The sequence below is a fragment of the Lolium rigidum genome, chromosome 5 (genome assembly GCF_022539505.1).
Source record: "Lolium rigidum isolate FL_2022 chromosome 5, APGP_CSIRO_Lrig_0.1, whole genome shotgun sequence".
In the NCBI taxonomy this organism is placed as follows: Eukaryota; Viridiplantae; Streptophyta; class Magnoliopsida; order Poales; family Poaceae; genus Lolium; species Lolium rigidum.
The window spans coordinates 143,483,073-143,495,052 of NC_061512.1; the positions used below are offsets into that span (position 1 = coordinate 143,483,073).

The 11,980-nt window shown below is 40.5% G+C and overlaps 2 long non-coding RNA genes across 2 annotated transcripts; both read right to left on the reverse strand.

Annotated features, from left to right (window-relative positions):
* Nucleotides 1-5,317: 5,317 nt before the first annotated feature.
* LOC124651067 lies at nucleotides 5,318-9,328 on the reverse strand. Its single transcript, XR_006987268.1, has 5 exons — nucleotides 9,057-9,328; nucleotides 8,926-8,981; nucleotides 7,076-7,143; nucleotides 5,855-5,888; nucleotides 5,318-5,381 (listed from the first exon to the last, which is right to left on the reverse strand). It is a non-coding gene; the product is annotated as an uncharacterized LOC124651067 (long non-coding RNA).
* Nucleotides 9,329-10,576: 1,248 nt separating this feature from the next.
* Nucleotides 10,577-11,360, reverse strand: LOC124653498. Its single transcript, XR_006987928.1, has 4 exons — nucleotides 11,313-11,360; nucleotides 10,978-11,059; nucleotides 10,752-10,832; nucleotides 10,577-10,666 (listed from the first exon to the last, which is right to left on the reverse strand). It is a non-coding gene; the product is annotated as an uncharacterized LOC124653498 (long non-coding RNA).
* Nucleotides 11,361-11,980: the final 620 nt, after the last annotated feature.

The window sequence follows — 11,980 nt, forward strand, 5'->3', positions numbered from 1 at the left end:
TATGCCTCGCAACAACATTATCCTGGGATTGCGATGAATGACATAATAGGCATCTGGACTTAAAAATCCGGGTGTTGACAACACCAAACTCGAAACAAACTCATTAGAGGGTTAGTGCATAATCAAAAATTCACATGTTCAGAGGTGACACAATCATTCTTAACACTTCTGGACATTGCACAAAGCTACTGGACATTGATGGAACAAAGAAATTCATCCAACATAGCAAAAGAGGCAATGCGAAATAAAAGGCAGAAACTGTCAAAACAGAATAGTCCGTAAAGACGAATTTTATTGAGGCACCAGACTTGCTCAAATGAAAATGCTAAAATTGAATGAAAGTTGCGTACATATCTGAGGATCACTCACGTAAATTGGCATAATTTTCTGAGTTACCTACAGAGAATTAGGCCCAGATTCGTGGACAGCAAGAAATGCTGTTTACGCGAGTAATCCAAATCTAGTATGAACCTTACTATCAAAGACTTTACTTGGCACAACAATGCAATAAAACTAAGATAAGGAGAGGTTGCTACAGTAGTAACAACTTCCAAGACTCAAAATAAAAAACAAAATTACCGTAGTAAAATAAACACATGGGTTATCTCCCAAGAAGTTCTTTCTTTATAGCCATTAAGATGGGCTCAGCAGTTTTAATGATGCACTCGCAAGAGATAGTATTTGAAGCAAAAGAGAGCATCAAGAGGCAAATTCAAAACACATTTAAGCCTAACATGCTTCCTATGCATAGGAGTTTTGTAAATAAACAAGTTCATGAAGAAAAAAGTAACAAGCATAGGAAGATAGAACAAGTGTAGCTTCAAAAATTTCAGCACATAGAGAGGTGTTTTAGTAACATGAAAATTTCTACAACCATATTTTCCTCTCTCATAATAACTTTCAGTAGCAACATGAGCAAACTCAACAATATAACTATCACATAAATCATTCTTATCATGAGTCTCATGCATAAAATTATTACTCTCCACATAGGCATAATCAATTTTATTAGTTGTAGTGGCAGCAAATTCAACAAAGTAGCTATCATTATTATTCTCATCATCAAATATAGGAGGCATATTGTAATCATAATCAAATTTATCCTCCATAACAGGCGGTACTAAAAGACCAATATCATTATAATCATCATAAATAGGAGGCAAAGTATCATCAAAGTAAATTTTCTCCTCAATGCTTGGGGGACTAAAAAGATCATGCTCATCCGAACCAGCTTCCCCAAGCTTAGAACTTTCTATATCATTAGCAACAATGGTATTCAAAGTGTTCATACTAATATGTTCCATGGGTTTTTAAATTTTCGCATCAAACCATCCATGTCTTAAATCAGGAAATAGAATAAGAAGCTCATTGTTGTCCATTATGCCAAACTAGTGTAAACAAGAAACAAAAAGATGCAATTGCAGGATCTAAAGGAAATAGCTTCGAGCAGACACACAACGGCGCCAGAAAAGTACTTTACCTGGGACCGGAGTATGAGAGCCTTTTACCTTTCCTCCCCGGCAACGGCGCCAGAAAAGTGTGCTTCGTTGTCGGGGTCCGGTGTGTGAGTGCCGTTTACCTTCCCTCCCCGGCAACGGCGCCAGAAAAGTGCTTGATGTCTACGGGTGCTTCTATTCTTGTAGACAGTGTTGGGCCTCCAAGAGCAGAGGTTTGTAGAACAGCAGCAAGTTTCCCTTAAGTGGATCACCCAAGGTTTATCGATCTCAGGGAGGAAGAGGTCAAAGATATCCCTCTCATGCAACCCTGCAACCACAAAGCAAGAAGTCTCTTGTGTCCCCAACACACCTAATAGGTGCACTAGTTCGGCGAAGAGATAGTGAAATACAGGTGGTAATATATATGAGCAGTAGTAATGGCGCCAGAAAAGTGCTTGCTGGCGTGTGGTTGATGGTGGTAATATTGCAGGAAGTACGAGATGCGATAAAACGATAAACAAGTAGCGGTAGCAGTATTTAGGAACAAGGCCTAGGGATCATACTTTCACTAGTGGACACTCTCAACATTGATCATATAACAGAATAAATAGATAGATGCTAGACTCTACACTCTCTTGTTGGATGATGAACACCACTAACTGTGTAGGATTACACGAACCCTCAATGCCGGAGTTAACAAGCTCCACAATATTCGATGTTCGTGCATGACAGATCAACATAACCAAACCAAGTACTAACATAGCATGCACACTGTCACCTTCACGCTACGAAAGGAGGCATAGATCACATCAATACCATCATAGCAATAGTTAACTTCATAATCTACAAGAGATCACAATCATAGCCTACGCCAAGTACTACACGATGCACACACTTGTCACCATTACACCGTGCGGGAGGAATAAACTACTTTAATAACATCACTAGAGTAGCACACGGATAAATTGTGATACAAAACACATTGCAATCATAAAGGGATATAAATAAGCACTTCACTATGCCATTCATAACGAGTGAATAAGTATTCTGTGAAATATAGCCTAAGAGACCCACACGGTGCACACACTCTGTCACCTTTACACACGTGGGACAAGGAGTCTCCGGAGATCACATAAGTAAAACCCACTTGACTAGCATAATGACATCTAGATTACAAGCATCATCATATGAATCTCAATCATGTAAGTCAGCTCATGAGATTATTGTATTGAAGTACATAGGAGAGAGATTAACCACATAGCTACCGGTACAGCCCCGAGCCTCGATGGAGAACTACTCCCTCCTCATGGGAGACGGCAGCGGTGATGAAGATGGCGGTGGTGTCGATGGAGGAGCCTTCGAGGGCACTTCCCCGTCCGGCGGCGTGCGGGAACGGAGACTCCTGTCCCCAGATCTTGGCTTCGCGATGGCGGCGGCTCTGGAAGGTTTCTCGTACCGTGGCTTTTCCGTATCGAGGTTTTAGGTCAGGGACCTTTTTATAGGCGAAGAGGCGGAGTCGGAGGGGCGACGAGGCGGTGACACCATAGGGGGGCGCGGCCAAGGCCTGGGCCGCGCCACCCTGTCGTCTGGGGCCCACAGGGCCCTCCTGCGCGGCTCTCGGGTGTTACGGAAGCTTCGTGGGAAAATAGGATGCTTGGGCGTTGATTTCGTCCGATTCCGAGAATATTTCCTTACTAGGATTTACGGAACCAAAAACAGCAGAAAACGAGACTGGCCCTTCGGCATCTCGTCAATAGGTTAGTTCCGGAAAACGCATAAATATGACATATAATGTGTATAAAACATGTAGATATCATCAATAATGTGGCATGGAACACAAGAAATTATCGATACGTCGGAGACGTATCAGCGGGATGTAGTGCGGCGCAACACCAGGGATTCCGGCGCCAACGTGGAACCTGCACAACACAACCAAAGTACTTTGCCCCAACGAAACAGTGAGGTTGTCAATCTCACCGGCTTGCTGTAACAAAGGATTAGATGTATAGTGTGGATGATGATTGTTTGCGAGAAAACAATAGAACAAGTATTGCGAGTAGATTGTATTCGATGTAAAAGAATGGACCGGGGTCCACGAGTTCACTAGAGGTGTCTCTCCCATAAGATAAATAGCATGTTGGGTGAACAAATTACGGTCGGGCAATTGACAAATAGAGAGGGCATAACAATGCACATACATGATATGATGAATATTGTGAGATTTAATTGGGCATTACGACAAAGTACATAGACCGCTATCCAGACATGCATCTATGCCTAAAAAGTCCACCTTCGGGTTATCATCCGAACCCCTTCCGGTATTAAGTTGCAAAACAACGGACAATTGCATTAAGTATGGTGCGTAATGTAATCAATAACTACATCCTCAGACATAGCATCAATGTTTTATACCTAGTGGCAACATCACATCCACAACCTTAGAACTTTCTGTCACTGTACCAGATTTAATGGAGGCATGAACCCACTATAGAGCATAAATACTCCCTCTTGGAGTTAAGAGCAAAAACTTGGCCGAGCCTCTACTAATAACGGAGAGCATGCAAGATCATAAACAACATATAGGTAATAGATTGATAATCAACATAACATAGTATTCTCTATCCATCGGATCCCGACAAACACAACATATAGAATTACGGATAGATGATCTTGATCATGTTAGGCAGCTCACAAGATCCAGACAATGAAGCACATGAGGAGAAGACAGCCATCTAGCTACTGGTATGGACCCATAGTCCGGGGGTGAACTACTCACTCATCACTCCGGAGGCGACCATGGCGGTGAAGAGTCCTCCGGGAGATGAATCCCCTCTCGCGGGGTGCCGGAGGCGATCTCCCGAATCCCCGAGATGGGATTGGCGGCGGCGCGTCTCCGGAAGGTTTTCCGTATCGTGGCTCTCGGTATTGGGGGTTTCGCGACGAAGGCTTTAAGTAGGCGGAAGAGCAACGCGGGGGCCACACGAGGGCCCCACACGCCGGGCCGCGCGGCGGGACTCGGGCCGCGCCGCCCTGTTGTGGCGGCGCCTCGTGGCCCCACTTCCTTTCCCCCTCGGTCTTCTGGAAGCTTCGTGCAAAAATAGGACCCTGAGCGTTGATTTCGTCCAATTCCGAGAATATTTCCTTTGTAGGATTTCTGAAACCAAAAACAGCAGAAAACAACAACTGGCTCTTCGGCTACGGTTAATCCTTTGTTACAGCAAGCCGGTGAGATTGACAACCTCACTGTTTCGTTGGGGCAAAGTACTTTGGTTGTGTTGTGCAGGTTCCACGTTGGCGCCGGAATCTCTGGTGTTGCGCCGCACTACATCCCGCCGCCATCAACCTTCAACGTGCTTCTTGGCTCCTCCTGGTTTGATAAACCTTGGTTTCTTTCTGAGGGAAAACTTGCTGCTGTGCGCATCATACCTTCCTCTTGGGGTTCCCAACGAACGTGTGAAATACACGCCATCACTTAACTGCTTCAGTATCTTGCAGACACAACTTAATTGCTTCAGTATCTTGCAGACACACCATTTCATCAAGGTGTTGCAGTACGATATGACAATTTAGTATAATTTCACACCATTTTTTCAGCTTTTATGCTTTTGTATAAGCTCCACCACCAAATTATGATTATTGTACAGAAAGAGGTAGCATCATATAATAAGCACAGGGGAGCTACATATATAAGTTTTAAAACAACATAGATATAATTTTTGAATCTAAAGGAATATGAGATTATGTCATAAAAATGGGATGTGTCCTTTTCAAGCCAATTAGCACGCTAACAAAACAAAAATAATACAATAACCAGAGCCATGGCCTTTTCTCGGGCACGCAGCCGCATGACCATAGCAAAGTCCCGATCACCGATTCCCTTGCAACACCACTTGCTCGGCTACTTAAGTAGGATGTCCGATCTAGAAATCAGCATGTCCTTGTTGCCTGAAGAAAATATAAGTAATCTGTGCTGAAATATTTTGAGGTTATAACTTAAGAGAGAGGAGTAGGATAGAAACATGAACTTAAGGACACTAAACCTACAGAAATGTGATGATAATTTCAGAACCCTTATGATCTTCTAGATGCTTTTACATGAAGCAACAATGTAAGAATCAATGCTTAATAGCGAAAAAACAGTAGCATAAAATTCAGAAACAGTATATGTTCTTAGAAAAAATAGGTGCGCTGGATTTATGTCTATTCTCAAAGATCCAAACAAAGCATATCCTTTCAGCAAGAACCTTTGAGTGATCAGATGATAGATGATATAATGTAATATATAGATATCAAATATAAAGAAATTTAAAGATAACATACAAGCGCTAGATATGTCACAACATTTTTAGTGAGATGCATAATGAGAAGAAAGAACCAAAATAAATGGCATACTCAAGTTTTTGTGCAGCTCTTCGTACCTCTTCAGCTGTAGCTATCACAATCTCCTTATCTCTGAGGCAAAGAGTAGAGAATGGGAATTAAGTAGAGCACCCAAAAAACTACAACCGTGATTAGAGGTATGACATAAGTTGAAAAAACAGATTTGATGTACATGGGGAGAAGAATAGTGGAGCAGAGGACATGAAATAGTTAGAAGCTAAAAATTTGCACATATGGTGATGAAGACATGATAACAGAACATAAGTTGGGGGGATATGGGGATCCTACCACACGCGAGAAGAATAGTGGAGAAGAGGTTTTGACAGTATAATGTAAGTTATGAATTTGCATGAACATCACATTTTTCTTTTTCACTCATCTAAAAAAATAATTTCATGAAGGAAAAACTTCATCTAGCTTCTGAAGTCAACCGTCAGGACAAAATAGCAGTGGACCCGATTAATTTTACTTTCAAAATAAACTTGAAAAATATTTCATTTCCAAACAACTCCAAAGAGCCACGAGGATAATAGACTGGACAATTTGAACTTGGGCAAATTTCTTTTGAATACGCAAAATCAACCAAAGTAGTACCAACCATCAGATACCAGCTAAAGTTTAGGTACCGAGTATTGGGACTTTGCCTCAAAGGATAACAAAAAATCAAAATGTTTTTTGTAAGCGTCCATTCACGATGCTTGGCATCCCTAATAGTTTTTAATGGAAGATGATTTTTAGATCAACATCGATGTTACCAGCAGAAGTGTCCAGCAATCCCCATAACTTTTTTTATTGTTTTTACATAGCACCTCTTTTAGTTATTTACACTATTATCCAAAGTAATGAATATCTCCCCACTGTTTCACATTGATTAAGTTAAAATAGAAATGTGGGCCTAAAACAACTGATAGCACGAGAAACCATAAGGTATTCACTTACGATGAGCATGAAGGAACGATAAAATCCACATCCACACAAGGTTGGGAATAACACAATCTTTTGAGTCCAGGGTAAACAAACAAATGGAGAAGTATCACCAACTAAGTTCAAGACAACAAAGAAATGAAAAAGAGAACATGCTTTGTTTCTCCTCAATATCATGAACATAGGTTCATCATTTACTTTACAGTCAAAAATAGATGCCATACTTGATTCCTTATTTACTCCTCACAAAAACTTGAAAGGAAGCGTAAAAAAACTTGCAAGAGTATTCAAATATTGCATAAAACATCTATGAATATCATTTTCAGATTGTGTACCTGACTCTGATCCAGGCTTTCTTCTTGCTTTGTCCATCCGCTTGAGCTTTCTGCGACGTCGTCTGCGCCTATAATCGTTTTACAGAAGACCTCGATCAGCATAGGACATACAAACATACCTACGAACTTATAGATACATGGAGATTGTTTCGACACTAAGAATAGAAGCCACCTCTTATCTGTCCAAACCGTGGTATATTGTTCAGATGGCTCATTTAGATTATCAGCTACAGATGAACCAAGGTGTAGAAGTAAAGTAAACCATACGACATGATCAACCTAGAACAAATAACACAAGCAAATGTGCCTAGCATGCAGGGTACTACCTCTTAATTTGCAACAACTTTTTGTGCACAGAACGATTGTTAAATCGAACAATCAGCAGGCACCACAAATCTTGTCAATCACATAACCAATTTAAATTTTTCACACGTGAGAACAAATGGAAGAAAGCAAAAAACTGAAGCGTTACTGACCTTGGGGCTAATAAACCAAAAGGGAAAAAAACATAACTATGTTAGCTAGCAGAAGCACATAGAATGCATGTGTTTGTATGGATAGGAACATAATCCAGGGGCATCCTTATAGGTGATGATGTAAAACATAAAATCAGTAAACTCTTATAAGTAGTCTGTAGTTCTGCAGGCTTCAAAGAACTAATGGTGGAAAATTAGATACTAATTACACAAATGATATTAAGCAACAAACAAAGGGAATGCAACTCTTATAACTTCATCACTTCCACCGACATCCAATCGAAAAGAGAGTAGCTAAAATCAAAAGGAAACCATCAGCCTGAAACAACTCTTTCATCGCCGCCTCTTATTAGCATTTCACGACCGTGCCTACGTGTTTCGATCTCCTCCGACCTCAGCCCTACCTGTTACCCTCTTAATCAAAGCTACTTCCGCCGCCGATTCGCTACTGCCACTGGAGGACAGGTCGCCGCTGCCACCGGCCATAAGTTATTTGACTCCCATAGTGTGTTGCCATTGTTTATCCTTGTTGTCTGATTCTTACCATCAGCGTTGTAGCTACTGGCTTGTAGATGTGTAGGATGAGATTGCAAGAGTTAATTTCCTAGGCTGTAGAGACATGGATTATCCATTCCTTTTCCTGTACTACATCAAATTCTAGAGCAGTGGACTTGAGGCACCAAATAAATCTTAAATTCGTTAGTTGCCTCTTGGCCTAAACCTACAAATCTCACTTTCTGTCTGTACGGACAGAAATACTATGCATAGTGTAAAGTTAATTAGAGAAACATAGGGCTATAAATAAAAGTGACCCTGCTATGAGATCATTGTATTAAAATGAAACAAACAGCCTGGCATAAAAACACTTAGCAACAAAGGATGCATTGTACATACAACAGACATCTGAAGAGATGGATACTGCATAGAGCATATATTAACATAAAAGAGTTTCAGGGGAACTACACACATGTGAGCAGAGTTACTTTATTTATTTCAAAAATATTATCACCGAAAATGCCATCGCATGTTACTGTTCTGAATGGCGAACAAGCTGGGAAATGACACATGAGCAACAAAGTTGAATATTATATCTTACTGTATTAGTGTATAAGTATGTATGAGTTATGTGTTGCAGACTGGCAGACCGCGGAGAACTCATTAGGCATATGTACATTTAACAGTGCATAGAACCCAGAATAAATAACTCAAAGCTAACTTATCTTTTAGGCAATTGCTATCTCGAGCCAAATCCTACCCAAAATGCAAAGGCAAGTAAAGCATGAAAAACAAAGATAAGGGTACATGATAGGATGGTGGCTTCAAGAGGTGGTATTCCAGATAACATACAACTTAACAGACAATAAATAGAAGTACCTAGATGATCAGGTACATGAGGGCAACTCTTTATCAGCAAAAAAAACCCGGTGAGCCTACAACATGACCAAAGTGAATCAGAGTGAGTCATTCCTAATTTCCCAAAAGGAAAATGAAGGAAAGAAATGCACCTTGGAACCTGGAATGCAAGCCAATTTTTCATTCTGCTCTCTGCTACCCAAATGACTGGTTTCTGATATTTGAATCAGGTATATTAGCAACCTCAAGTGTGGTATTCTTGAGGCCCATAGTGCTATTGAGCTCATATATTAACCACCGCCAACTCATTGCAACAGTGTGGCATGAATTTTAGAAGGGGTATTGGATTTCCTGTAGTAAACTATAACCAGCAGTTCAATAAGATTGCACCGACAGTGAATGAAAACTAAAGTTACAGTTTAAGTCCTACTCAATTTCGCAATAGTATAGAAGTGCATGGTTGAAAGCAACCTTTTAAAATCAGTAGGTAAATTAAATGCATACTCCCATACGGTAAGGAATTGATTCTGCGCCCCATGAAAACGAAATAATGTAGTTTCATTGTAAAAGAAGGAGCTTGCATGTATATTTGACAGCAAGGAGTAATGTGACACCTTGTCTGATGCTGGAGGTGGCGCCACCGATGGATGAGCCCCATCCTCTCGGACTATTGGTGACCTTGCAGACAGCTCCGTCTTTAAACAACACATCAACATCTACAGATACCTCGACCAACCATCCAAGCCATGGGTCGGAAACCATAGTCACTAAGGCTGAGACTTCGTTATCGCAAAAAAAAAGGCTGAGACTTCTGACAGCTATAAGAAATGCTATTACACAAATCTGACATTGAAGGAAAGATTGGCCCATTCACATATGGACTATCAGTGCAACTAAAATTTAGCAGCAGTGGTCGCTGCTCTAATTACGTACAGCTATTTGATTAAGTTTTAGTTTAGGCAATATAGCATAAGTTCTATACTGGCTATTCGATTAAGCTTTAGTGTGGAAATATAGGAGAAGTGTTGGTTAAATCAATCCGGCGAGCTGCGACTTCCGATTTTGGCCTATGCAAATCTCTAGATAGTAGTAGCTATCCAAGTACCACTAATTCATCAGTAGGCGCAAATAAGCAATTAAGTAAGCTGTTGTTCATAGGCTAACACATCATGAAAAACTATTGCCCACTTGCTTCATATCTCAATCATGTTAGCAGATACACCCAAAAACATATTATAGACATTTGAAAGACTATTACGGACATATGATTTTGATGTAGTATCCCACAAACATATAAGGCTATTTGTCATAAATCCAGGCATAAATTCCTTCATTGACCATAATATTCTATCCAATTAATCAAATCAGTAAGAAGGGTTCAAGAACGGAGAGAAGCATACACATTGATGGCAAGAGTCACAAGTTCCGGAACTTGTGTGGAGAACCATTGTCGGTGCCACATCCTCAACTCGCAAACGAAAGAACCTGCGGAAGGCAAAAGTAGCGGAGATAAACATGGCGGACACACACCCGGGCCAAGGTGCTCACCATCGCACATGCCATGGTCGTCAAATAAAATTGACGAATAACCTGGATACAACACTCTTGTGCAAAAATACAAGTAGAAGTTAAAACACACCTCTCTGAAATTAGGAACCAAACCAAACCAATGAGATTTTCTTTCCACCTCATAGTTCATACTTCCTGCTAAGCACATGTAGGCCATTATCTAAAAACACATCTGCAGGTGGTCCTCTGCATCCTTCAAAAACAACGGTAAGTCAGAAAGTGATGACAATGCGCATGGTGGAGTAGAGGGGAAAGAAAGGTGTGGAGGACGGGCATACCTGCAGCATCGATGAGCTCCATGAAACGCCAATGATAGCTGTTGTCGCAGTTTCTGTAAGAACCTCATGGACATCCAAACCCTAGATGCAAATAGAAAATATTTTCCTGTAAGAACCTCACGGGCATATTTTGTGATACCAAAACCCATCTCAGGTGCTACATAATTAGAATATTTTGCTGCCTATTGCACTAAAGAAGCCATGTTATAACCAGCAATACAGCTACCTTTGGTGTGAAATATCCAGCGAGGTAGACCGAACTGGACCATTACGTCGACAGCGAACTGAGGCTGCATCTCGTTAGGAACCTGAAAGATAAACATTCATGATTCTAGCATATTCAGACTCCGAGCTTCAGTACACGTGAAAAAGAAGATTTGCATCATGAAAAATAGAAATGTCGTACATGAACAATCGACATGATTGAAGACATGAACTATGGAAAAATGTTTCAAGCTTGTTATATTACCTGAAACATGGAATCATTCCCTCAATAGGGCCAATCCAGTTGGCGAAACAAATGTGCGAAAGAAGGGGAGAAAGAGAAATTGAGGTCCTCACCTCATGTAGGAAAGGAGCAGCAGCATCAAACATCGGCAGGGAGTGAGAATTTGAAGGCACCCAGTCAGATTACACATCATAAACTGTAACTGCAAAAATGGACCGTTAATCATAAAAATCCTGCATACATGTAAAAAAACAAAATAAAGACAAAGAAGCAAAGTACATCGCATCAAGTGAGACAGAAGGACTGTGATGAGCTCACCATCACAGCTTGTCCATGCTCATTGTCGGTCGCCACGCGCACAGCCTCCCAAGATATAAAAAATAAGAAAAGCCTCGTGCGACAAATGTTGGAAGATCCACTAACAAGGAATGCATGACAAATAAGCAACCAATACAAAAAATAATTTTCCTACGGTATAGTGATTTCAATTAAGCCAAAAGTATCAAGATAGTATGTAGATACAACATCTCTGTAGGAGAAAAAGAACAATAATTTGAGTACCCGAAATAAGAAGCTGGTAACATAAGCTAAATAAAATACTGAGGCCCTTTTTATTGTATTCGTCATAAACACATACAAAGAAACAAATTAAGTGTTTTTACTGGGTATTATGGAAGTCGTACAAATTAGTGATATTATTCTCCTCCTGCCTTTTCTTCCAAACAACCCCTTATGTTTTTATAATAGAAAATGAACCAATTATTGTGACAATGAAATACAT